The sequence below is a fragment of the Pleurodeles waltl genome, chromosome 1_2 (genome assembly GCF_031143425.1).
Source record: "Pleurodeles waltl isolate 20211129_DDA chromosome 1_2, aPleWal1.hap1.20221129, whole genome shotgun sequence".
Lineage (NCBI taxonomy): Eukaryota > Metazoa > Chordata > Amphibia > Caudata > Salamandridae > Pleurodeles > Pleurodeles waltl.
Window position 1 is genome coordinate 141,357,786 of NC_090437.1, and position 24,155 is coordinate 141,381,940.

A 24,155-nucleotide genomic window follows, 5' to 3' on the forward strand; every position below is an offset into this window, starting at 1 on the left:
CTACCAGCAGGTCTTGCCATTTTTGGTCCTCCCAGTTGCGTTGGGCAGTAGCCAGCGTTTTCTTATAACTGGCCCTTGCCTGCTGTACGGCTAATTGATTTTTTTGCTTTAGTGCCTCTACCAGTACTCTTTTCCTCTCTCTACATTTGATAGTATACCATGGACTGTTAGGGGTGGTTTGGGCCTTCTCCTTTTTGTGCTTATTCTGTAGCTGTTTGGTCAGGACAGGTCTTAACATAGTGCTCAATGAATGGTGGATAGCCGTAATAGGAATGTCACTAGGTTTATTTTCTGCATAAGGCTCCAAGAGATCAGAAAATATGTTGTAAATATTTATCATAGTGATCTGATTGCCTAGTATTACTGGCCATTTTACAACCCTTCTGTTGTTACTGAGGGTGGGTTGTAACTCCACCTTATCATGTTCTATATATTTCGAGTCCAAATCTAAGAAGTGTGCCTTGAATTCAATTATTAGCGGGAAGTGATCGCTATCCCTTCTTTTATCAATTTTAAAGGTCGCTAGTCTTTCCCATGTGCTTATACTATGCAGAATGTAATCTATTTTTGAAGTTGAGTTGCCTCTCTGGAAAGTAACCAGATTAAGGCCGACTTCACCCACTCTGCCATTGCATGCCCTCAGTCCATGGTTTAATGTAAGGCTCATGATTTGCAATGCGGCCACTGTGCCTGGGACAGTTTTTTCTATTGTTAGGTAAGGAATTGTTCTCATTCGGTCTTCCTCTTCTGCTAAATGTTCGAATCCAGTTATAGGTTCATAATTACAATTAAGGTCACCCCCTATCATAATTGTCTCACCTACTGGAATTTTTTTGAGCAGATCGTCTAGTAGAGTTATTTCAGGAGACTCCACGTTTGACTTTCTAGGTCTTATATATACATTAAACAAGTGGGTTATTATCTTATTTTTTTTTCCCATTATCAACCATAAAATGTCCTCCGACTCAGTGGCTTGCATGCGTATCTCAACATTTAATGAGATCTTCGCCCATACAACCAACCCCCCAGACGGTCTCCCTCTGGCAGCTGAAGTTGCACTGATAAAGTAGGTTTTATATCCTACTTTATACGGTGGATCTTTAAACCACGTCTCCTGGAAGAGACAGACATGGTGTCGATCAATATAGTCCTGCCATTCGGGGTCTATAAGCTTATTTTTTAAGCCAGCTACATTCCATGAAATCATGGTGATAGGACCCCTTCCGTTTAGGCTTGTGGCATTGAAAGTATGGCTCGGATAAGTTGTTAAATTTTTCCTACCATACAAAAGCTCCACTGCGCTCCGTGCCCCTATAGCATGAAGATCATTCCCTTCATGGGGCTCCCCTACTATTGGGTCCCCATTAGGTTCCACTTGTGCCTGATCTACCTGGATTAGTCAATCTACTCTCTCAAGGTTTGAATCATAATATCTCTTTTGCAGTCCCTCATTGTGATTGAGTTTATGCCTTTGTACTCGAAGTTTGGTAATTAATGGATCCAAGCTAAACCTCATGGCATTGGAATTAGGGGCGGGGGTTCTCTGTTCCATGTCAATCAAACCTCTGATTAATCTTCCATCCTTGAGTGTTAATGCAATAACGTCAAGTTGCCCCCTCTCTCCAGGGATTCTTTCTGCCCCCCTAATATCTGATCGAATTATGGATAAACAGTGTCTTTTGGCCCTAATCCAATGTATAAGCTTGTTTTTTAAGGAGTCCTCATCTTCTCTGCTATTTAAGGGCAATTTTGGAACATTTAACAGATGAACAACATTGGTCCTAGTAGGAAACCTATCCTCCTCAGAGTATGGATTCCATATAGTGTTTTTGTTATAATCATTAGATGCTTGGGGATAGGAGTTCAGAGTAAGTTCCAAATTCCCTTTTTGGGGTCCTTTTACCAAACGGGGATCTCTTTGTGGTTTCCCTGTTCCTTGGCATAAGTTACTATCATTTCTTCTCTGGGAATTGCGTGAACCAATATGTTCCACATTGACCCCTATCGTACATCCCTGTGGTTGTTGTACAATCTTAGCTGTAGCTGGGGTAAGGTTAGGGTTAGTAATCAAATTTTGAGGATATGTGGGTCTACCTTGTAGATGGAGTGATATGGGGGGGGGGACTCCCATTCGCATTGGCCTCTATAGGTACCCCTACCCCCCTCCTTTTCCACATTATCTGTTAAGGTTCTTACTTCAAGTTTCAAATCCCTAACTTCCTGGATTAATCCGGTGATTAGATCATAAAGGTCTGCTATAGATCTTGTTTTATTTTTTAGAGGGTTCCCTGATTCTGAATTGAGAGGAGTGGTCCTTTCACTATCTAGCTGTACAGTTGGGATAAATGGGTGTAATTCATCCACGGGTTCCCCCTCTTGTGCATTCTATATGTTACTACTATCGAGTTCTGCCAGGACTGCATATTTATTGGAGCACCTAACTTCGCACTCCTGGATATGGCCCTTCTTCCTACCATTATCAATGGTGCATAGGTGTATGGGTCTAGCTGCAGCAACCCTAGGGCTATCAGTCCTGACATCAGATGGTGCCTCCCCCTCTTGCTGGGAAACGATCTCTATCGCTTTATCTTCCACTTGTTTAATTTTCTTCGCGTAATAGGAGGTAATCTTTTTGTTGGGACCCTCCCGAATAGTGGTCCTACTGCATAGTAGTGACTCTACCTCCTCGATAAGATCGTCTATTTCAGCTATTGTGCAGTTCTCACCCGCATTCCTAAGTTTTTTTACAGAGTTCATCTTTCCCCTTGGGGGTTCTGATGCCTTGCGTTTTCCAATGGATTAAGCTGCCTAAATAGTGCTTTGGCTCTGTGAACCAGTCCCCAATATGTAATTATAAAGGAGAGTAGGAGAAGGGCTGGTAGGGATAGACCTATTTAGTACAATTATCTTCACATATAAGAACGATAGCTATATGTTTTCCACTATGAATATAAGCAGACCTCCTGCCAGTATAAAAAGGCAGAGGCCCAGCCTGGCCCCACTCCAATATTTATCGGGTAATGGAAAGAGCGTCGCAACAATAGGTGGAGAATACGGTCCAGAGGCCCTCTATAAAAGGACCTATTTAGGAGTAAGTATCAACACAGTACCTTCAGGCAGCCATACGTGTAGATTGGCATGTCCATGCAACTTTGGATGAATGTCAGGGGGGTGGCCCTGCCCTGCCTCTTCCTGGCAATGACGGGCAAGGACGGGCCCGCCCGGACGCGTCCCGCGCAGCGGGAGCGCGATAAGAAATTTAAAGGGCTCCTGCCCTTGACACGCCTCCCGGGACCTCCTTGCGCTTCCCGCGACGGCGGGAGGGCAATAAGAAATTTAAAGGGCTCCTGCCCTTGACACGCCTCCCGGGACCTCCTTGCGCTTCCCGCGACGGCGGGAGCACGATAAGAAATTTAAAGGGCTCCTGCCCTTGACACGCCTCCCGGGACCTCCTTGCGCTTAGATTGTGAGGTAAGTAAGACACTTACAAGTCTCAGTTCCTGGGCATTGGCAGGCCACTGTTGGTGGTTCAAGGCAACCCCAAAGTTACCACACCAGCAGCTCAGGGCCGGTCAGGTGCAGAGGTCAAAGAGGTGCCTAAAACAAATAGGCGCCTATGGAGAACATGGGTGCTCCGGCTCCAGTCTGCCAGCAGGTAAGTACTCGCGTCCTCGGGGGCAGACCAGGGGGGGGTTTGTAGAGCACTGGGGGGACACAACTAGGCACATAAAACACACCCTCAGCGGCACAGGAGCGGCCGGGTGCAGTGTGCAAAGCAGGCGTCGGGTTTTGTATTGAATTCAATGGAGGGACCCAGGGGTCACTCTAGCGGTGCAGGCAGGGCACAAGGGGGCTTCTCAGGCCAGTCACTGACTGGGCTAGGCAGAGGGTCGCCTGGGGGTCACTCCTGCACTGAGGTTCGGTTCCTTCTGGTCCTGGGGGCTGCAAGTGCAGTGCTTGGTCCAGGCGTCGGGCCCTTGTCACAAGCAGTCCCGGTCAGGGGGAGCCTCTGGACTCTCTCTGCATGCGTCACTGTAGGGATCCAGGGGGGCCGTCTCGGGCTACTCATGAGGTCGCAGTCACATGGGAATCCTCCCTGTGGTGTTGGTTCTCTGGATCTGGAGCCAGGGGTGTCGGGGCAGAGGGTGAAGTCTCACGCTTCTGGCAGGAAGAGTAAGGTCTTTGAAAGCTGCAGAAAAGTTGCAATATTGTTGCTGTTTGTTGAGCAGAGCCACTGCTCACAGGAGTTTCTTGGTCTTTAAGTTCAGGGCAGTCCTCTGAGGCTTCAGAGGTCGCTGGTCCCTGTTGGATATATCGCTGTTGCAGTTTTTTCGAGTCAGGAGACAGGCCGGTAGGGCTGGGGCCAGAGCAGTTGTCTTCTGTCGTCTCTGCAGGGCTTTCAGGTCAGCAGTCCTTATTCTTAGTTCAGGTTGCAGGAATCTGATTTCCTGGGTTCTTGGGTGCCCCTAAATACTAAATTTAGGGGTGTGTTTAGATCTGGGAGGGCAGTAGCCCATGGCTACTGTCCTGGAGGGTGGCTACACCCTCTTTGTGCCTCTTCTAAGAGGGGAGGGAGCACATCCCTAATTCTATTGGGGGAATCCTCCAAACTTAAGATGGAGGATTTCTAAAGGCAGGGGTCACCTTAGTTCAAGACACCTTAGGGGCTGTCCTGACTGGTGGGTGACTCCTCCTCCTTTTTCTCATTATCTCCTCCAGCCTTGCCACTAAAAGTGGGGCAGTGGCCGGAGGGGTGGGAATCCCCACTAGCTGGGATGCCCTGTAGCACTTTAACAAAAGGGGTGAGCCTTTGAGGCTCACTGCCAGGTGTTACAGTTCCTGTAGGGGGAGGTGAGAAGCACCTCCACCCAGTACAGGCTTTGTTCCTAGCCATAGAGTGACAAAGGCACTCTTCACATGTGGCCAGCAACTCACCTGGTTGTGGCAGGCTGGCAGAAACTGGTCAGCCCAACATTAGAAGTCGGATTGGTATTCAGGGGGCATCTCTGAGATGCCCTCTGGGTGCATTTTACAATAAATTCCACACTGGCATCAGTGTGCATTTATTGTGCTGAGATGTTTGATACCAAACTTCCCAGATTTCAATGAAGCCATTATGGAACTATGGAGTTCGTGTTTGACAAACTCCCAGGCCATATACTCTTCTGGCTACCCTGCACTTACAATGTCTAAGGTTTTGCTTAGACACTGTAGGGACATGGGGGTCATTCTGACCCTGGCGGTCATGGACCGCCAGGGCCAACGACCGCGGGAGCACCACCAACAGGCTGGCGGTGCTCCCATGGCATTCTGACTGCGGCGGTACAGCGGTGCAAGCAGCGCCGCCATGGGGATTCCGACCCCCTTACCGCCAGCCTTGTTCTGGCGGTTTTGACCGCCAGAACCTGGCTGGCGGTAACGGGTGTCGTGGGGCACCACGCAGACACTGAAAATCGCGACGGGTGCAACTGCACCCGTCGCACCCCTTCCACTCCGCCGGCTCCATTCGGAGCCGGCATCCTCATGGAAGGGGGTTTCCCACTGGGCTGGCGGGCGGCCTTCTGGCGGTCGCCCGCCAGCCCAGCGGGAAACTCAGAATTACTGCGGCGGTCTTTTGACCGCGCAGCGGTATTCTGCCGGCGGGACTTTGGCGGGCGGCATCCGCCACCCGCCAAAGTCAGAATGACCCCCATAGTGCTCAACCACATATGTCCTCACCTGTGGTATAGTGCACCCGGCCTTAGGACTGTAAGGCCTGCTAGAGGGGTAACGTACCTATGCCACAGGCAGTGGGAGGTTGGCATGGTACTCTGAGGGGAGTGCCATGTCAACTTAGTCTTTTTCTCCCCACCAGCACACACAAGCTGTGAGGCAGTGTGCATGTGCTGAGTGGGGGGACGCCAGGGTGGCATAAGACATGCTGCAGCTCTTAGAGACCTTCCCTGGCATCAGGGCCTTTGGTACCAGGGGTACACTTACAAGGGACTTATCTGAGTGCCAGGGCTGTGCTAATTGTGAAAGCAAAAGTACAGTTTAGGGAAAGAACACTGGTGCTGGGGGCTGGTTAGCAGGGTCCCAGCACACTTTCAATCATAACTTGGCATCAGCAAAAGGCAAAAAGTCAGGGGGTAACCATGCCAAGTAGGCATTTCCTTACACCTCTCACATGACCCACCTGCTCACATGCATAACACTTGCGGGGACTCCCCTCCACAGGTTTCCTTTGGAGAACCATGGCTTCTTGTCAATGGGGGGCTGTGAATCCTTACCCTGGGAACTTGGGAACTAGGATAGGGCCCTTTAGGGAACTACCCCTGTTCACCCTTACCCCCCGCTTCTTCTGAGAGGGACTCTGCCCACCCTTGGCATGGTCTACCCCATACCTCTTTTGGACCCTGGTGCTTTCCCAACAGTCCACTTCCAGGGCAAGCTTCCTGGGGTCAGTCAGCTTGCTGTCATTCAGGTGCTGGTGCAGCTCTGGAAAACAACTACTGTACAAGTGCTCCCAAGCAATTAAGTTGTAAAGCCCCTCATAAGTTGTTACCTTACTTCCCTTCACCTAACCATCTAGTGTCCTGCAAAAAGAGTCATCACATTATAACCATGTTTAAGATTCCTTCTTCTTGTAGGACCTAAACTTCTCCTTATACTGCTCAGTGGTGAGACCATACCTTAAGAGTAGGCGTTCTTCATGATAGAATACGTGAGCCCCTGAGGATCCCAAATGGATGTCAGAGTATCCCTCCCCTCTACCTCAAAGTGCTTCCACAGACCCGCCCATCAATTTGCTCCAGGGACCAAGTTCGTGTGGAGAGCAGAGTCATACCCCTTGAACCACAAGTACATGTCATCCTCCTTCTTGTAATCTTTCACAAGGTCTTTAGGAATGTGCACCCTCCTCTCAGATTGCACTATGGTACTGCTGCCACCATCTCTACTAGACTGGCTTCTCCAATGTAGTTCCCTCAAACTAAGCCCATGAGCCAGGAGCAGCTTCTTCTCTTCTATGGCCAGCCTCCTCTCCTCCATTTCCCTATCCATGTTCATCCTCAACCTTTCTAACTCCAACTACTGTACCCTCTCTGTCTGTCTGTCATGCCACACTTCAGGAGTCAGACCTTTGCATGACACACTGCTACTTGCCCTGGAGACCCTCCACTCAGGCATAACAGGTACATCCACAACCACATTATGAATGCTCTGCACCTCCTTGCCCTCATCCTTCCCCTCTGTGTGCCCCCCAGCTTCCTTGGCTGTCACCCAGGCCCTCAGTGACTTTTGCAGTTCCTCCTTTCTGGCAGAGCTCCTAATGGGACAGGCAAGGTCCTTACTGAACTGCTTCAGTTGAGCAGCTGTATAACTTTCCAGCTTTTTCAACTCCAACACAGCTCCAGCTGGTGCATCTCCAGGTTGAGACATGATGGCAACTCAACAAAGTGCAAAGTTCCAAAAAAAATAAAGAGTTCTCAATGAGAAGTTAAAAAATCAAAAAGTAATGGAAGTCCAAAAAGAGAAAAGGCAAAAACAACATAAGCAAGATTATCAAGACAAGTGGTATGTGGTTACGCAATGGTCTGCACTGGAAATAGTAGTGTACATGTAATCACTGTATGTCAAGTATGAATTCAAGTTCACTCCTCACCACTGATCACCAATGTTAGAAATGGGCTCTTTGACTGGCAGTCAGGTAGCCCCCTGTCCAAGCAAGGACCCTCACTCTATTCAGGGTAAAGGAGAATCACACTTAGTTAACCCCTGCTCACCCCCTTGGTAGCTTGGCATGAGCAGGCAGGCTAAACTCAGAAACAATATGTTAAGTATTAGTACCAACACACACAATAACACAGTGAACCACTAGAAAAGGACACAATAGAGTTTTAGAAAAATAGTAAATGTTTTATCTAAATAAACATGACCAAATACAATAAAAATCCACAGTACACCAGTAAAATATGACCCTAGTACTTAAAAACACAAAATTAATGCATTGAGGCACAAATACTGCAGCTTGATGTTAAGCGGTGTTGTGACGGAGTCGTTTCCTACAATGCACCATCACTGGCACCGTTTACAGAGTCGTATGGACCCCTCAGGTACAGTACCTTAGTAAAACAAGTAGAAAACAGGCCGGTGAATGGAGTCGGGGAGCGAAGCTCCCCTGGATCTGATGCGGCATCAGTTTTGGTGCTATGGGGCAGAGGAGCAGAAGCGTTGCGCAGCAGTGTTTGGTCCCTACTGCAGAATGGTGGAGGTGAAACGGCGTCGGTTGCGAGGTGTCGGACCCTTGGTTCCAGCAGATACAAGGTCTGGCAAAGTCACAAGGCTGCGGGGCAACCTCACGGGTCGCAATGACGTCACCGGATTGCAGGTGCTGCAATGGTGTCGGGTGTCATGGATGTCGGACTTATGACACTCTGATCTCTGTGAATTCCTGTGGAGTCGTTGGGATCATCGTGCTTCTGCGAGGTCCACAGCTTTGGGGCAAGCAGCATTGCAATTTCTGTGCAGCGGCATCCTTTGCGTAGTTGCATGGCATCATCCGGCGTCGTTAGACAGGTTTTCTCCAGAAATTCACTTCCAGGGGTTCAGGAGCTGGAATGGCACACTCTGGCAAGCAAGAAACTACAGCATGCAGACTCATAACTGGATGGTAAAGCCTTTGCTGTCTCTGAGGCTTTAAAACAGGAGGCAAGCTCTACTCTAAACCCTTGAAGATACTGTTCAAGCAGGAATGCACAACAAAGTGCAGTCTTTCTCTCCTTTCACAGGCAGAAGCAGCTACTGCAGAATAGCCCAACAAAGCACAGTCACATGCAGGGGCAGCACTTATTCTCAGCTGTTCAGTTCTTCTCATTGGCAGAGGTTCCTTTTGGTTCCAGAAGTGATCTAAAGTCTGGGGTTTTGGGTCCAATACTTATACCCCTTTCTGCCTGTGACGTAGGCAAACTTCAAAGGAAAGTCTCTGTTCTTCACAAGATCCTGCCTTGCCCAGGCCAGGCCCCAGACACACACCAGGGGGTTGGAGACTACATTGGGTGAAGGCGGGCACAGCCCATTAAGGTGTAAGTGACCGCTCCTCCCTCCACTCTAGTACAGATTGCTCATCAGGATATGCAGGCTACACCTCAGCACCATTTGTGTCAGTGTCTAGAGGAGATGCACAAACACCCCAGCTGTCAACTGATCCAGACAGGGAATCCGCAAACAGGCAGAGTCACAGAATGGTTTAAGAAAGAAAATGCCTGCACTCTAAAAGTTGCATTTTCAAACCAACAATCAAAAATCCAACTTCACTAAAATATGTATTTTTAAATTGTGAGCTCAGAGACCCCTAACTCCATATTTCTATCTGCTCTCAATGGGAACCTACACTTTAATAATATTTAAAGGGAGTTCCCACGTTAACCTATGAGAGAGGTAGGCCTTGCAACGGTGAAACCAAATTTAGCAGTATTTCACTGCTAGGAGATGTAAAACACATCAGTACATTTCTCACCTTTAACATACACTGCATCCTGCCCATTGGGCTACCTGAGGACTACCTGAGGGGTGCCTTACATGTATAAAAACAGAATGTTTAGGCCCAGCAAGTGGGTAAACTTGCCAACTCGAATTGGTAGTTTAAAACTGCACACACAGAAACTGCATTGGCAGGTCTGAGCCATATTTGCAGGGTTACTAAGGTGGGTAGCACAATCAGTGCTGCAGGCCCACTAGAAGCATTTGATTTACAGGCCCTGGGTACCGCACAAGCACTTTACTAGCAACTTACTAGCAAATTAAATATGCCAATCATGGAAAAGCCAATTACACATATAATTTACACAGGAGCACTTGCACTTTAGCACTGGTCAGCAGTGGTAAAGTGCCCAGAGTAACAAAAACAGCAAAACAGAGTCCAGCACACAGAGACAACCTGGGAAGTAGAGGCAAAAAGTTAGGGGAGACCACACCAAGGATTCCTGGTCTATCAAGTACATTTGTATATCAGACATTACAATGTGGTACACTCACAAATATGTGTTAGAACACATATGTAGACTCATAGTACACATGTGACAACATTAATGTAGACACAGTCTAGCTACACATGAACATATGATATTAGTCATTGCAGGCATTACACACATATACACACATATAGGTAAAACATACCGATGTCATCATCAAGATATGAATGGACATTCACACACATGTAGCCATCCCATACTGACTACATAAACGCATAGCCCCTGTGACATGGTATGTGAATCTGGGCGCACTGTAAGCCTTTCAAACTATTTTCCATGCATTCCCGTCATGTGTCAAAATATTTTGACACAAACATCTAAATTCCATACTCCGCAAGCCCAGAAAATAACACCTGACCCCTTTGCATCAATCACACAGCCACATGCCTTGTCAGGTTGTATGGGAAGGAATGGCAACACAAAAGGATGAAGGACAGAGTGATGAACAATGCAAACACTCACCCCCAGTCACAAATCTGGGTTCAATCCATCGTTCTTTTGCTCACCATGCCACCCCAGTTTGGACCCAGCCATATGCAAATCAGTCTTGACCCTGTTCCTCATTGGAACAGTCCACCCTGAACTGCCAGGTCAAGTCCTCCCTGGACCAGAAACAAGCATCCTGGGACAAGTTTCATGGTATCACCCTTTATTAGCCAGGCTAGCTTAAATCCAGTGGCACAGTGAGCAAGGGACCCACGTCTGTACATACACTTCCAACTTAGAGCAACCATAGAAACACAAAAGGATGATAGACAGAATGCTCAACAATGCAAAAACTCACCCTGAGTCACAGATCTGGGTTTAATCCATCATTCTTTTGCTCACCATGCCACCCCAGTTTGGACCCAGCCATAGGTCCAGCCCAAACTGCCAGGCCAGGTTCTCCATGGACCGGAAAAAAAGCATGCTGATACCAGTTTCAGGATATCTCTCTTCATCGGCCAGGCTAGCTTGAATCCAGAGACACAGTGAGCAAGACACCCACATATGGGCATACCCTTCCCACTTAGGGCAACTTTAGCAATCCAAAAGGATGATGGACAGAGTGCTGGACTATGCAAACACTCACCCCCAAACACAGATCTGAGCTTAATCCATTGTTCTTTTGCACACCATGCTGGGGGTGAGTGGTTGAAAAGTTTCAGCACTCCGTCCATCATTTTATTTTGTGTTTTTGCCTTGTGCGCCCTAAGTGGCTAGGGTATGCCCAGATGTGAGCCCCTTGGTCACTGTGCCTATGGATTCAAGTTAGCCTGGCTGATGAAGGGTAATACCCTGAAACCAGTCCTAGGATGCCTGTTTGCAGTCCAGGAAGGACCTGGCCTGGCAATTGGGCTGGACTGTTCCCATGGGGAACAGGGTCAAGACTGATTTGCATATGGCTGGGTCCAAACCGGAGTGGCACGGTGAACAAAAGAATTGATGGATTAAACCCAGAGCTGTGACTGGGGGTGACTGATTGAAATTTTTCATCACTCCGTACATCATTTTATTTTGTGTTATTGCTTTGTGCGCCCTTAGTGGCTAGGGTATGCCCAGACGTGGGTCCCCTGCTCACTGTGCCATTGGATTCAAGTTAACCTGGCTGATGAAGGGTTATACTGTGAAACTGGTCCCAGGATGCTTGTTTCTATGTAGGAAGAACCTGGCCTGGCATTTGGGCTGGACTGTTTCCATGGGGACAGGGTCATGACTGGGGTGGCACAGTGAGCAAAAGAATTGATGGATTAAACCCAGATCTGTGACTCGGGTAAGTGGTTGAAAAGTTTCAGCATTCTGTCCATCATTTTATTTAGTGTTTTTGCTTTGTGCGCTCTAAGTGGCTAGGTTATGTCTAGATGTGGGTTCCTTGCTCACTGTGCTATTGGATTCAAGCTAGCCTGGCTGATGAAGGATAATGCACTGAAACTGGTCCCAGGATGCTAGGTTCTGGTCCAGGAAAGACCCAGCCTGGCAGTTTGGGCTGGACTGTTCCCATTGGGAACAGGGTCAAGACTGATTTGCATATGACTTGGTTAAAACTGGGGTGGCACTGTGAGCAAAAGAATTGATGGCTTGAACCCAGATCTGTGACTGGAGGGTGAGTGGTTGAAAAGTTTCAGCACTCTGTCCACCATTTTCTTTTGTGTTTTTGCTTTGTGCGCCCTAAGTGGCTAGGATATGCCCAGATGTGAGTCCCTTGCTCACTGTGCCATTGGATTCAAGCTAGCCTGGCTGATGAAGGGTAATGCCCTGAAACCGATCCCAGGATGCTTGTTTCTGGTCCAGGAAGACCTGGCCTGGCAGTTCGGGCTGGACTGTTCCCATGGGGAACAGGGTCAAGACTGATTTGCATATGGCTAGGTCCAAACTGGGGTGGCACGGTGAGCAAAAGAATTGATGGATTAAACCCAGTTCTGTGACCGGGGGTGAGTGGTTGAAATGTTTCAGCCCTCCGTTCATCATTTTCTTTTGTGTTTTTGCCCTGTATGGGAAGAAATACCAAGCATGACCACCATGCGTCAAAACTTTAGAAGCAAATGCCAAAACGTCATACTTTCCTATGCAGAAAAATGACACCTGGCCCCTGAGCGTCAATCTAAAGTCCACAGGTCTTATCAGGCACAATGCAAGAAATTTTACATATGACCATCATGTGTCGAAAATCCCAACGCATATTTGAAAACGTGATGAACAGGCCCAGGAAGTGATGAAACAGGACATCCTGCCTGCATACATGGTACAGTGAGTTCACTTCACAGTCTCATTGTCTGTGACTGCATGAGGGTATGTGGAGATGTTGTGGGTGGATTGGAGTTTTGGGGTTCTTTTTGTGCTGTGTCCTGTTGTGTCATATTTGTCTTTTCATCAGTCTTTTGTTTTGTTTTTGTACGGTAACTGTCATTGTATTGTGGGGTGTTTGTCTAGGGTTAGTATAGTTTCTTGGGTATTTAGGGTAGATGGGGTAGTTTTATATTAACTTTATTTTTGTGCTATTACATTTGCAGTATACAAAAAACTGCATTATGTCTAGGAAAGGGAGGATGTCAAAGATGACATCTGATGAACTGGGAGGCTTTTTATATCTCGTGCAGCATTACTTACCAATGATGCTGGTTTTGGGTGGCCGCATTATCCAGGGCTACCCCACAGAGGCCAGGAAGCTGTGGTGGGCTAAGGTGCTCCACCACCTAATCAGAATTTTTGGAGGACGCAATGACCACCAGCTGAAACACCATTGTGCTGACCTGATCTCAAGGGAGCAATATCTGCTGGATCACCTGGGATTCAGATTGGTGGAGAAGTTGATAAGTATCACATTTGCATCGCAACACCATTATTTGCATGTGCATGATATCCGGAGATAAGGTTGAGTGCAGCATGTTTTGTCAAAGGATTGGGACAGGTTGTTTTGGCCCTAAAGTACATGGGTCTGGGAAATATGATATGTTTCCTATTGCCATATTTCCTGCACTTTGAACAGCTGCTCAGAGAAGGTGTTAAAAGGGGGCATATCACTGTATATGATGGCCCCCTATGTACTCAGTAGAAGTCATGCTAATCTATTTCTTGCTACCCCTGCTAAGTACATCATTTGCGTCCCTCTAAATTGATGCAACTGCCCCCTAACTGCACCATGCTGTGCTGTATGTTTCATAAGGCGCACACATGGCGGGGTGAAGGGGTACACTAAGGACCACAAGGACTGTAGTGACGCCCTTGGTGCAGCACCACTTTCCTTAAATCTGACCCTTTGTATCATTGGCCAACGCCATTTAAGGGAGCTTGTCTATGCACTGGGTCCAGACCACTAGCACTTTCCTCTTCCTGTACATTGTGTATCACATACACCACTAAATGTGTCTATTACCCCACATAAATGTGCTGAATTTGTACCACAGACCTGCAGCTGCTTACAGACAGTACGGGGCAGGCCTACATCTGCACCCAGCAGTAGCACATTACTCATAAGTCTGCACCAACACAGGCATCCTTGGACCACAAAGCAAGCGAGTCTTTGTTGAGGGGAATGTCTATGAGCATGTTGGTATCCCTTCCTGGAGAACAAATGGTATACCATGGCAACAATGGGTGGCCACACAGTATTGGCAAGACATCCGTAATGTCACTCAGTTAATCTGCACATAGGAACACCTAAATGAACATAAGTAAACTGCCATGGCATAATAGCTCAATGTGTGTGCCTTGTAATGGCAAGCACATAGTAGAAACAAGAAACAAGAATGTGTCAATGCATTTCATCATTTACTTGCTACTGGAGGCTCAGTGACATGTTACAGACCCAAGGCTGTAGTTGTATATCATGTGTAGCATTGAGCATCACATATGGAACAAGCCCACAAGATATTTTGGGGCATATTTAGCAGCCCCTAGCGCCAGTGGAGCATCACTTTTCGTGTGGCTCTGGTGGTGCTATGCCCTGCACCAGATTTACAAGGTGACGCTAAGTGACTTATTGTGGCTTAACACCACCTTGTAAAAAGGGCCCTTTCACACTCAGCACATTGAGTGGTAGGGGTGTGCAATGGGTGTTGCTGTGGGTGTGCTACAGCAACGCCTATTGCATTTTGACAGTGCGTCAGATTTACGAGTTTTCGTAAACCAGAGACATTGCCAACATATAACGCCACATCAAAGGTGGCATTGGCATGGCGCAACAAAGTTAAATGCCATAGTTTCTCCTCATTGTTCCCTTTTTCTATATGAGCGGCATTTTGCAACACAAATAGACAGAGCTAATTGCCTTTTAAGAATGTTTTTGTGCAGAAAGGTATTCCTTCCTGCACAAAAACAATCTCCCCTTCAACACAGCCATCCTTGCACTATGGTGCAAAGTTGCCTGCGCCTTCCCACATCAGCTAATTTAGCGCCAACGCAGGGAGTAACACAGGGGTACCCCGTATTCTAGTAAATACTGCTCATCCCTGAGTTTGGAAAATGACGATGCACAACGCTGCCAAAGTTGGGGAAAGGCAGCACACCATCATTTATTATTACATCTGGCCCTTTGTGCTTTGATCCCACACCACCTACTTCCTTGCAGGCTCCTTGTCACTGCCACTGACACCATGGTGGCATGTAATTAACCTTCCTATTCACAATTATGGACAATGCCACAGTAGTGTAATGTGTGCTGTCACTCTTTTGGTGCTATGATGCATTGGCACCATGAATAATGGGACTAGAGCAGCCTAGCACAGGTAGGTCCATTGCATACAATGCTTTTGTTACATTCTCATTTGCCTGTAGCAGGCCCCACACATGTGCTAATTGTAAGGGACAGTGCATCCATTATGGATTGTCTGCCCCATTAGTTTGTGCCTCCCTACATTTGGGACATTTCCTTGCACACAACATATCTGCTACAGGCATGTGTTGATGTATGGATGTTGCATGTGGATCAATGCATGCATTTTGTGACTTTGTTGATGTGGCAAAGGGGGAATGTCCAGCTTGGTTCCACATGGGCTACTATTTGAATAATGATACAGTTGCATTAAGGGCTAGTGAAAGTGTGCCAGTAGTGCAACATTGATGCCACTTGTGCCAGTTTTTGCATATGTTGACTGCACCACTAAGCAGTACACCAACACTTCACACAACACACTCTGGCCCTCATAATGAATATGGCGGTTCAGACCGCCATGCCGGTGACGGCGGAAAAGACCACCACCGGCATCGTGGTCTGAAGCATATAATCAACACAGGGAGGGCCGTCTGTGGTGGCCCTCCGCCAGCGCCAGGCTACAGGCAGCCTGACGATGGCAGATAACATTATCTGACAGGACAGCGCTGCCCTCCGGATAATGTACCCTGATTCCCCCAGCCTTTCCCTGGTGGGTTCCCCCGCAAGGGAAAGGCTGGTGGAAGGGGTGCTCCGGGCCCCCCTGGGGGCCCCTGCACTGCCCATGCACTTGGCATGTGGAGCTGCCAGAAATGTACCGCCCTGCATCCTGCTGGGCTGGCGGGCGGAAACAATGTTTCCGACCTGCCGGCCCAGCAGAATGTTCCTTTTGCGGCTGGCAGGGTCCCAGGGGGGCTGGCGGTCAGTGAAATGACTGCCAGCATGAACACGGTAGTAAGCACCACTGTGTTCATAATGACCCCCTCTATCTTGTCAGATGATGAGATTGCAGCTACTTGTACAGCTGCACGTATGATGTTCACAGACATGCCCCTTGTGTTGTATGTGTTGACTTTTTGTGGCCATTCCCTAATGATGCATGGAGTTGTGTGAGAGCTGTTGCTGGTTCACCCTGCATGGTTTGCGCTCCACAGGTTGCATACCTTAGGCCTGATTTTTGCTCAAGTGGCACAGCTCAGTGCAGCAGCAATATGTGTTGCATGACGCTGCACCTGTTTAGAAACGCAGGGATGTGACATGTTTACTGGAATACGGTACACCCCTGCAACTCCCCAAGTGCCTGAGCAGATTTTCTCTATCCTGGCACCAACACAGGCATTGTTGCAGCATGATGAAGGGGTGCCTTCGTTGAGGGGGCTGTTTGTTTATGTGCTGGGAGGTGTCCCTTTCTGCACATGTACAAGCTATTTTTGGAAGGTTGCGTTTCTATGTGTGCTGCAAGATGTAGCACACATGAAAAGGGCAATGACAAAAGGAGGAAGGGGAGCATTTTGACCTGTTACGACATCATAACACCACCCCATGGGTGATATTAACTTCAATCCAAATCTCTGATGTACAAGTTGTGTTGGATCAGGGGCTATGATAATATGCAATGGGTGTTGTAGTGGCACAGCCACACTAATTTCACATCAATTCCAGGCAATGTGCTGCATATTCACATGGTGGAGTATAGCCATAGTGAGTGGCTTATGTCCAGGGTGTGTATATATTGGAGTGCATTGGGCAACCAGAGCTTCAGTACAAGTGTGGCTTGGGTGGCAATGGGGCGATTTGATTCAGGGCATATCTGTCCCTATGCAACCCTTTAGCATGCTTTGAGTGTGTCCTATTTGTGATGTTCCAGATAGCCCCCCCGCAACTTACTCTGCATTTATGGTATTTCTTGGTAGTCAGCACTGTCCTGTGATTCCAGTGACTAGCTCCTGTGGGATGACAGCAGCAATCATCTCCTCCAGCTCACCCAGGTCCTCCTGTGGTGCAAGTCTTCTACCTCCAGTCTGCAGTGCTGCCTTTCAGTTCCTAGCCAGTTTCTCCTTAGTCCTGCGATTGTAATCATGCCAGCATTTCTTCCAATGGTTGACAGTCCTCCTCACCTCTGCCACACTGTTGACTTTGTCTACTATCGCCTGCCATATGGCGTCTCTCCTACCAACTGGAAATTTGGAAGTGACGAAGAGCTAGTGTTAGTGTTAGTGCTCCGTCACCTCTCTGCCCAGGATGTCATGCTCCTCTTCACTAAAGTGACACTTCTGCTACCTCTTCTCATTCTCCTGGTACTTTGCTGGACTCTTCTGGCTGGTACTTGGGTGACTGGGATCATCCTGGGGCCTCTCCTGGCCTGCATTCTCCATCTTGTCTTCCAAATGTTTTTTTCTTGCTTGTGCGCTTTTTTTTTACGCCAATGCGGATTAAGATGGCGCAAACCTGTTTTGCATCAAAAATACGTAACGCAAATTGGCCTAGCGCAATTTTTGCAGCAGTAGCGTAATTCTTTCTTTCGGCATATCACAATGGTTAGTGCCATTTTTTTTTTAACGCTAACCGTTCCTTAGTGCCATCATGCTTAGTTTATTAAATATGGAGCATGGATGGTGCTAGGGAATGAAGGTAGCTAGAGTTAAAAATGTTGATGCACAACTGCACTAATGCATTTGTGCTTCATTTTTCATAAATATGGGCCTATGTGAGAAAGCTGTTTGAAATGCTGAACAATATAATTTTCTATTGTTTTACTGAGTATACTCTGACTTTCATACAGAAAGAACGAGAAAGAAACAACAACACTACATCAGTAAAGACCCCAAACACATTTTACATTACATAATTAAATCTAAATAGCTAAAAAAAAAGCTTTATGTAGTGTTAGACCACTGAATTGGTCACACTTCCAACTAAATAAAGTAACTAGGTGCAACTGTGCTTTTATAGATCCAAAAAAGATAATGTAACTTACAGAAATGTCACGTGTAATACGCAATAAAGGGGCTGAGTGCAACAACAAAAATTACATCACTAGAGAACACCCCCTCCCCCAAAAAACGAAAACGGTTTTTCCATACCTTCAAAGAGGTCCCCTACAATACACAACAAAAGTGATTAAAAGCAAGGATAGAAAATGCATTAATAACAACCCAAGAGCAAGTTTAATTATCCTAATTAATTGTAGCTACCTAAAATATAATTATATAGTTCCTTCACGCTGTTAATCAAACTTTGTACAAATAAATGTGACTAAGTGCAAAAGTGTATTTATAGGTTAAAAAGGGCGCTTTCACATACTTTTTAAAGAACTCGCTTGCTATGCACCTTCCAAATCCATGATTTTTATATTGTAAAACATGAAATACATAAGAAAAGATAACTAAAATCTCGATTAAACAATTAACCTTAACAAGGTCCAAAATGTCCTTATAAAACTCTCTCTTACTTCATTGATCGCCTTGGGTATGCAAACAAAAGTGACTACCTGCTCCAGTACATTTATAAATTCACATTACGGCATATAGCCTGATACTTATCTAACTGATTATTCCTCTTGGCATAGATGAACTCAGAATAGGCTGCTCACTTCATGTTTGCCTTCCAATGTTCCAGCCTAGCGATATCTGTCGAACTCTATCTTTGCAAAATGAAGGACCGACAGTCGACAAAAGATATAAAAATATATTTGTGCTCAGCATCTGAAAGAGATAAACCATTTCTAACTAGGCTGAAAAAAAGCTCGATCCTCAGGACAGAGAATGGTGCCAAATTTACTACTTAAAAAAGAAAATATATATTTCAGAAAGCCCCAAGGCTCACACATGTGGCTGTTATATGCATCCATTCACCAGCTCCACTGTGCTGGCATCTAAAATACGTAAGGTAAGTGCAGTCCCCAAGCTATAACCATTTCATGGAAGAAAAGGTTATCAAAGAAGGAAGAAACCATAGGGATTTTCAATCGGAATAGCAAAGCTCCTTGATAATATAGGCATACATTTCACAAAGTCATTCCACTATGTTTTTTATCTGAAGGCAGTTCAACTTGACGTGTGGGCATTGATTTTTCCTAGCAAATCAAAAACAAGCATTACCTCCGTCCCTCCCTCGCCTTCCTTTTAACCAATGAGGCCTCCCGCCTCCCCCCTAGACCCTCCCTTCCCCTTTTAAGCCCCCCCCCACCCTTATCCCCTCCTGTTCTTTTGTCTAGCCCACGCTAGACGTTTTTCTTTTCCCTTTTTACCTGCACGGCGGGCCTGGAGGTCGTCGATGGAGGCACTCCTCAGGACGCGGAGCTCCGCGAGGAGTGCTGCGGCTGGTCGCGTCTTTGACGAGCAGCAGGGCTGCTCGGGAGGCGTGTACTGGGGGCCGGCTGACGGGGTCAGCCGGCCCTCTGTGGCTGGGCCGTCGAATTCCGTGTTTCCGCGCCGCGGAGCCGCAGGGAACTGAGGGAATTCGATTTGTGATGGCTCTACAGGTAGGACGGGCGTTCTGCCCGTGGTTTTAATGTTTTTTGACAAAAGGTTTGGCCTTTTTAGGGATTGGTGGATCCCTGTTGGGAGGACCAGGTTCATATATATGGGGTAGGATTTTAGGTGAGAGTCAGTGTTATTTGGATGTTAACCATGCCTAAAGTTCCAGCAATAAGACGTAGGATTGTCTCTTCTTCCTCCTCGGAGGAGGAAGGTGCGGCTGGCTTTGCTACTCCTGAGAGCTCACAGTTACCAGGCAGGGGTACTCCCCTCATGTCCAGAGAGGAAGTGCAGGATATGATTGAGGTGGCTGTTACCAGGGCGCTTCAGTCAGGCGTGGCCAGGACTGGTCAGTCTAAGCTTGCGCATTCATAGGTAGCGGCAAGGAAGTCCTCTTCGGACAATGAGGATGAGGCCCCATCTACGTCATCTGGGGGGAAATATGTTTCCAGAGAAGAAATGTGGGAAGTGATGGCACATGTTCAGGACAATTTGGGTTTCCCAGTGTTTCAACCTGCAAACTCGGATTCTCATTTATTTCCTCAATATCAGACACCTTCTAAGTTTGCCATGCCTTTTCAGGGACCTGTGAAGGATATGGTGTTTCGTGAGTGGAAGGATGTGGATAAAGCTCAAGTTCCGCGATTCCTTCAGAAACTTTACTTGCTTGTGGGTGAGGAGGTTTTGCCTCCTTCGGTATGCCTGGATTCAATTTTGGCTACTCTGATTGGCAAAACGGCAGTCAATCCGGAGGATTGTGTGCCTACGGATGCCACGGACCGTAAAGTGGATTCAGGTCTTAAGAGGGCATTTGCTGCTGAGCTTCTGGCGCTGAGGGCAGGGATTTATTCTGCTTATGCGTCACAGTCGTTGGTACTAGACTTTGATAAGCTGGCGGTGGCTGTGCAAGAAGGGGCGGAATGTTCAGAGCTCCTGGCTGGTATGGAGCAGCAGGCCAGTTTGTTGGCTGATGTGTCTTCGGATGTGGTCCGTACTTCTGCTCTGGCCTTGGGGGCTTTGATTGGGGCTCCTAGGTCCCTCTGGTCCCTCTTCGTTCCTGGAAGGCTGACCCTGGGGAAGAGGCGGCCTTGTTCAGACTGCCATTTGAGGGTCGTAGCTTGTTTGGAGAGCAATTGCCTTCCATGCTTTCCTAGGCATTTAAGGAGCGGAAGCATGCATTGCCTTATAAAGGGGGTTCTTCTTCGGGTAAAGGGTGGAAGAAGCATTCCCGATCTTCTCCTAATAGGGATGCTAAATCCTTTTCATTTAGGAAACGGCGTTTTCAGCCGTGTTTTTCGCCTAAGAAGTCTGCTCCTGCGGCCCGGGGTGGTTTCAAGAAGGGGTCCTGACAATCACTGTGGGCCTGGCTGAGGGCCGGTTGGGGGAAGACTGAGTTACTTTCTTTCGGCTTGGGAGGACAGTGTCAACGATCATTGGGTACTAGACATTGTGGCCAATGGTTATGTCATCGATTTTGTGGTGATTCCTCCAGATTCAGGGGTACGTCCCACCCCTCTGCCTTCAGGGGGGTCACGGAGAAGAGCATTATTGGACGGAGTGCGGGACTTGCTGGTCAAGGGGGCCATTTCCCACGTTCCGCCAGACGAACGGGGTCAGGGCACTTATTCGGTCTTGTTTCTTGTGCAGAAAGTTTCAGGGGATTTTCAACCGGTGCTCAGTCTGAAGGAGGTGAATACTTGGATCAGGACTGTGCATTTCCGCATGCTGTCCATTCAGACTATTTTTCCATTGGTCAGGCAAGGGGACTTTCTAGTGTCACTGGTTCTGCAGGATGCTTACCTACACGTGCCCGTGGCAGGATCTTCTCAAATGTTCCTGAGGTTTGCTGTGGGTCAGGAGCACTATCAGTTTTGCGTTCTACCTTTCGGTCTAAAATCTCTGCACCCCGAGCTCTTCTATGGTTGCGTCTGAAGGGTCATTTGGCGTCGGTGATATTTCTGGTTCCTTGGGCACGTTTCCATCTCCTGTGCTTGATGACATGGTTCTTGAGAAGGTGGGCGCCAGGGTCCGGTTCGCTGAAGGACATGGTTCCGGGGTCCGGATTGATTCGCAGAGAGTTGCAATGGTGGTTAGATGCAGACCATCTGAGGGTAGGGGTTTCTTTGTCGCCTCTGAGACCCGTGGTGGTGACTACGGATGCTAACCTATCCGGTTGGGGTGCGTGGATGGGGTCGGCTCAGATTCAGGGGTTTTGGTCCCCTCGGGAGTCGAGTCGGTCGTCGAATTGGCGCGAATTGAGGGCTATATTCCTGGCTCTGGTCCATTTCCAGGGTTCCCTGAGGGGAGCGGCAGTTCTGGTTCGCACGGACAACTTAGTGGCCAAGGCTTATGTCAACCGGCAAGGGGGGACCAGGTCGAGGGCTCTGTTCAATCTAGCCAGGGAGATTTTTGTGTGGGCTCAGGAGTGGGTTCCTTCTCTCAGGGCTACGTACATTCGGGGGGTGGTCGATGTTCGGGCGGATCTGCTGAGCAGGGTGATTCCTTCCTCTCTACATTTCTCCCTCCGGAGGTCTCTGTTTCAGCATCTGGTTCGGCTTTGGGAGCTTCCAGTGCTGGATGTGTTTGCATCCGCAGAGAATGTGAAAGTGGATCGCTTCTGCTCCCGGTTTCGGTGTCCCCAGGCCTGGGAGGTGGACGGGATGTCATGTCCTTGGCCGAAGGGCCTTTTGTATGCGTTCCCTCCGTTTCAACTGATAAGGGCTTTTCTGTTACGGGTAAGGGATCTGGGGTCCAGGGTTATCCTAATTGCGCCACTTTGGCCGAGGGCGAATTGGTTCCCGTTGTTGAGGCTGATGGCGGACGGGAGGATGTGGCCTCTGCCTCTTTGTCCGTCTCCCCTGGAGTTTCCCTGCCTCCCATTGGGGTCATTGAGGAGGTTACACTTGACGGCCTGGAAGTTGTACGACGGGGCTTGACGGGTCTGGGGGTGCCTGTGGCTTTGAGTTCTACCTTACTGGCTTCCAGGAGACGTTCCACTTTACTTTCTTATGGTAGACAGTGGTGGGTTTTTTCGTCTTGGTGCTTAAGTCGTGAGTTGGATCCTACCTGCGCTTCTATCTTTGAGGTGATGCAGTTCCTGCAGGACGGGGCTCATTTAGGGTTGTCAGTGGCGTCTCTTCGGGTGCAGTGGGCGGCTATTCAGGCATTCAGAGGGCCATGGCGTAATTTTCAGGATGAAGGGCGCTTGATGCCTAGATTTTTTCAAGGGCTTATTAATTTGTTTCCTCGCCCGGTACGTTCTTTTCCTTCATGGGATCTTTCCTTGGTTTTGGATGTGTTGACGGATGCCCCTTTTGAACCATTGGGGGACTGTGATTTGCGCCATCTATCATTGATGACGTTCTTTTCGGTAGCCATTACTTTGGCTCGTCGGTTAGGGGAATTGGGGGCATTGGCTTGTTCCTTTCCTTTTTGTAAAATTTTTCACGATAGGGTGGTTCTGGTTCCGGTGCCTTCCTTTATTCCGAAAGTCAATTCTTCGTTCCATTCGCGTCAGGAGGTCATCCTGCCGTCATTTTGTCCAAATCCCTCTTCGAGGGAGGAGGTCCGTTTGCATTCGTTGGATGTACGCAGGGTTTTATTGGAGTATCTGCGGGTGGTGGCTCCTTTTCGTAAGGGGGATTTGCTGTTTGTTAATTTTGGTCCGGCACGCAAAGGTGAGAAACCTTCCACGGCTTCCTTGAGTCGGTGGGTATGATCGTTGGTGCTGTTGGCCTATTCCTTGAAAGGGGTGGTTCCTCCTCAAGGGATTCGGGGGAGATCTACCAGGGGTATGGCGGCTACGGTGGCGGAGCTTCAAGGGACGTCTGTGGTGGACATTTACAGGGCCGCCACTTGGGCTTCTCCTTCGACGTTTGGGCGTCATTACAGGCTGTCGGACTTGGGTAGTTTGGAGTCGGTATTAGGTCACCGGGTCTTATCCTCTATGAGATAATGGGGGTAGGTATTTGGGGTGATCTTGATGCAGGATATTGAATAAAGGTCTTGCAACTCGGTGTCCGTCTGTGTGTTTTCTTGCTATGTCTCATTGGTTAAAAGGAAGGCGAGGGAGGGACGGGAGGTAATGCTTCCATTTTCTTACGATAATGGCATTACTCCTAGTCCTACTCCCTCGCCTTCCTTTTCCGTTCCCTCCCACCCTCCCGGTACCGACTGGCCGAGTTGCAGCTTGGGCTTGGTATTTGTACAGGAGGGGATAAGGGTGTGTGGGGGGGGGGTTTAAAAGGGGAAGAGAGGGTCTAGGGGGGAGGCGGGAGGCCTCATTGGTTAAAAGGAAGGCAAGGGAGTAGGACTAGGAGTAATGCCATTATCGTAAGAAAATGGAAGCATTTACAATTCAATAGGTCTCATATTTGTGAGAGTTAGAGCTATTGGCGCTGTAAATGACAATACCTTTTACCTATGTGCTTTGGTTTGGAGTGTAGTGGAATTATTTGGGTTGAATTGTAATTGTTAGTTGTGGAATTATGTGGTTTGGAATTGTGTGGTGTCTAATGTACTCTTGTAGTGAAGTTATGT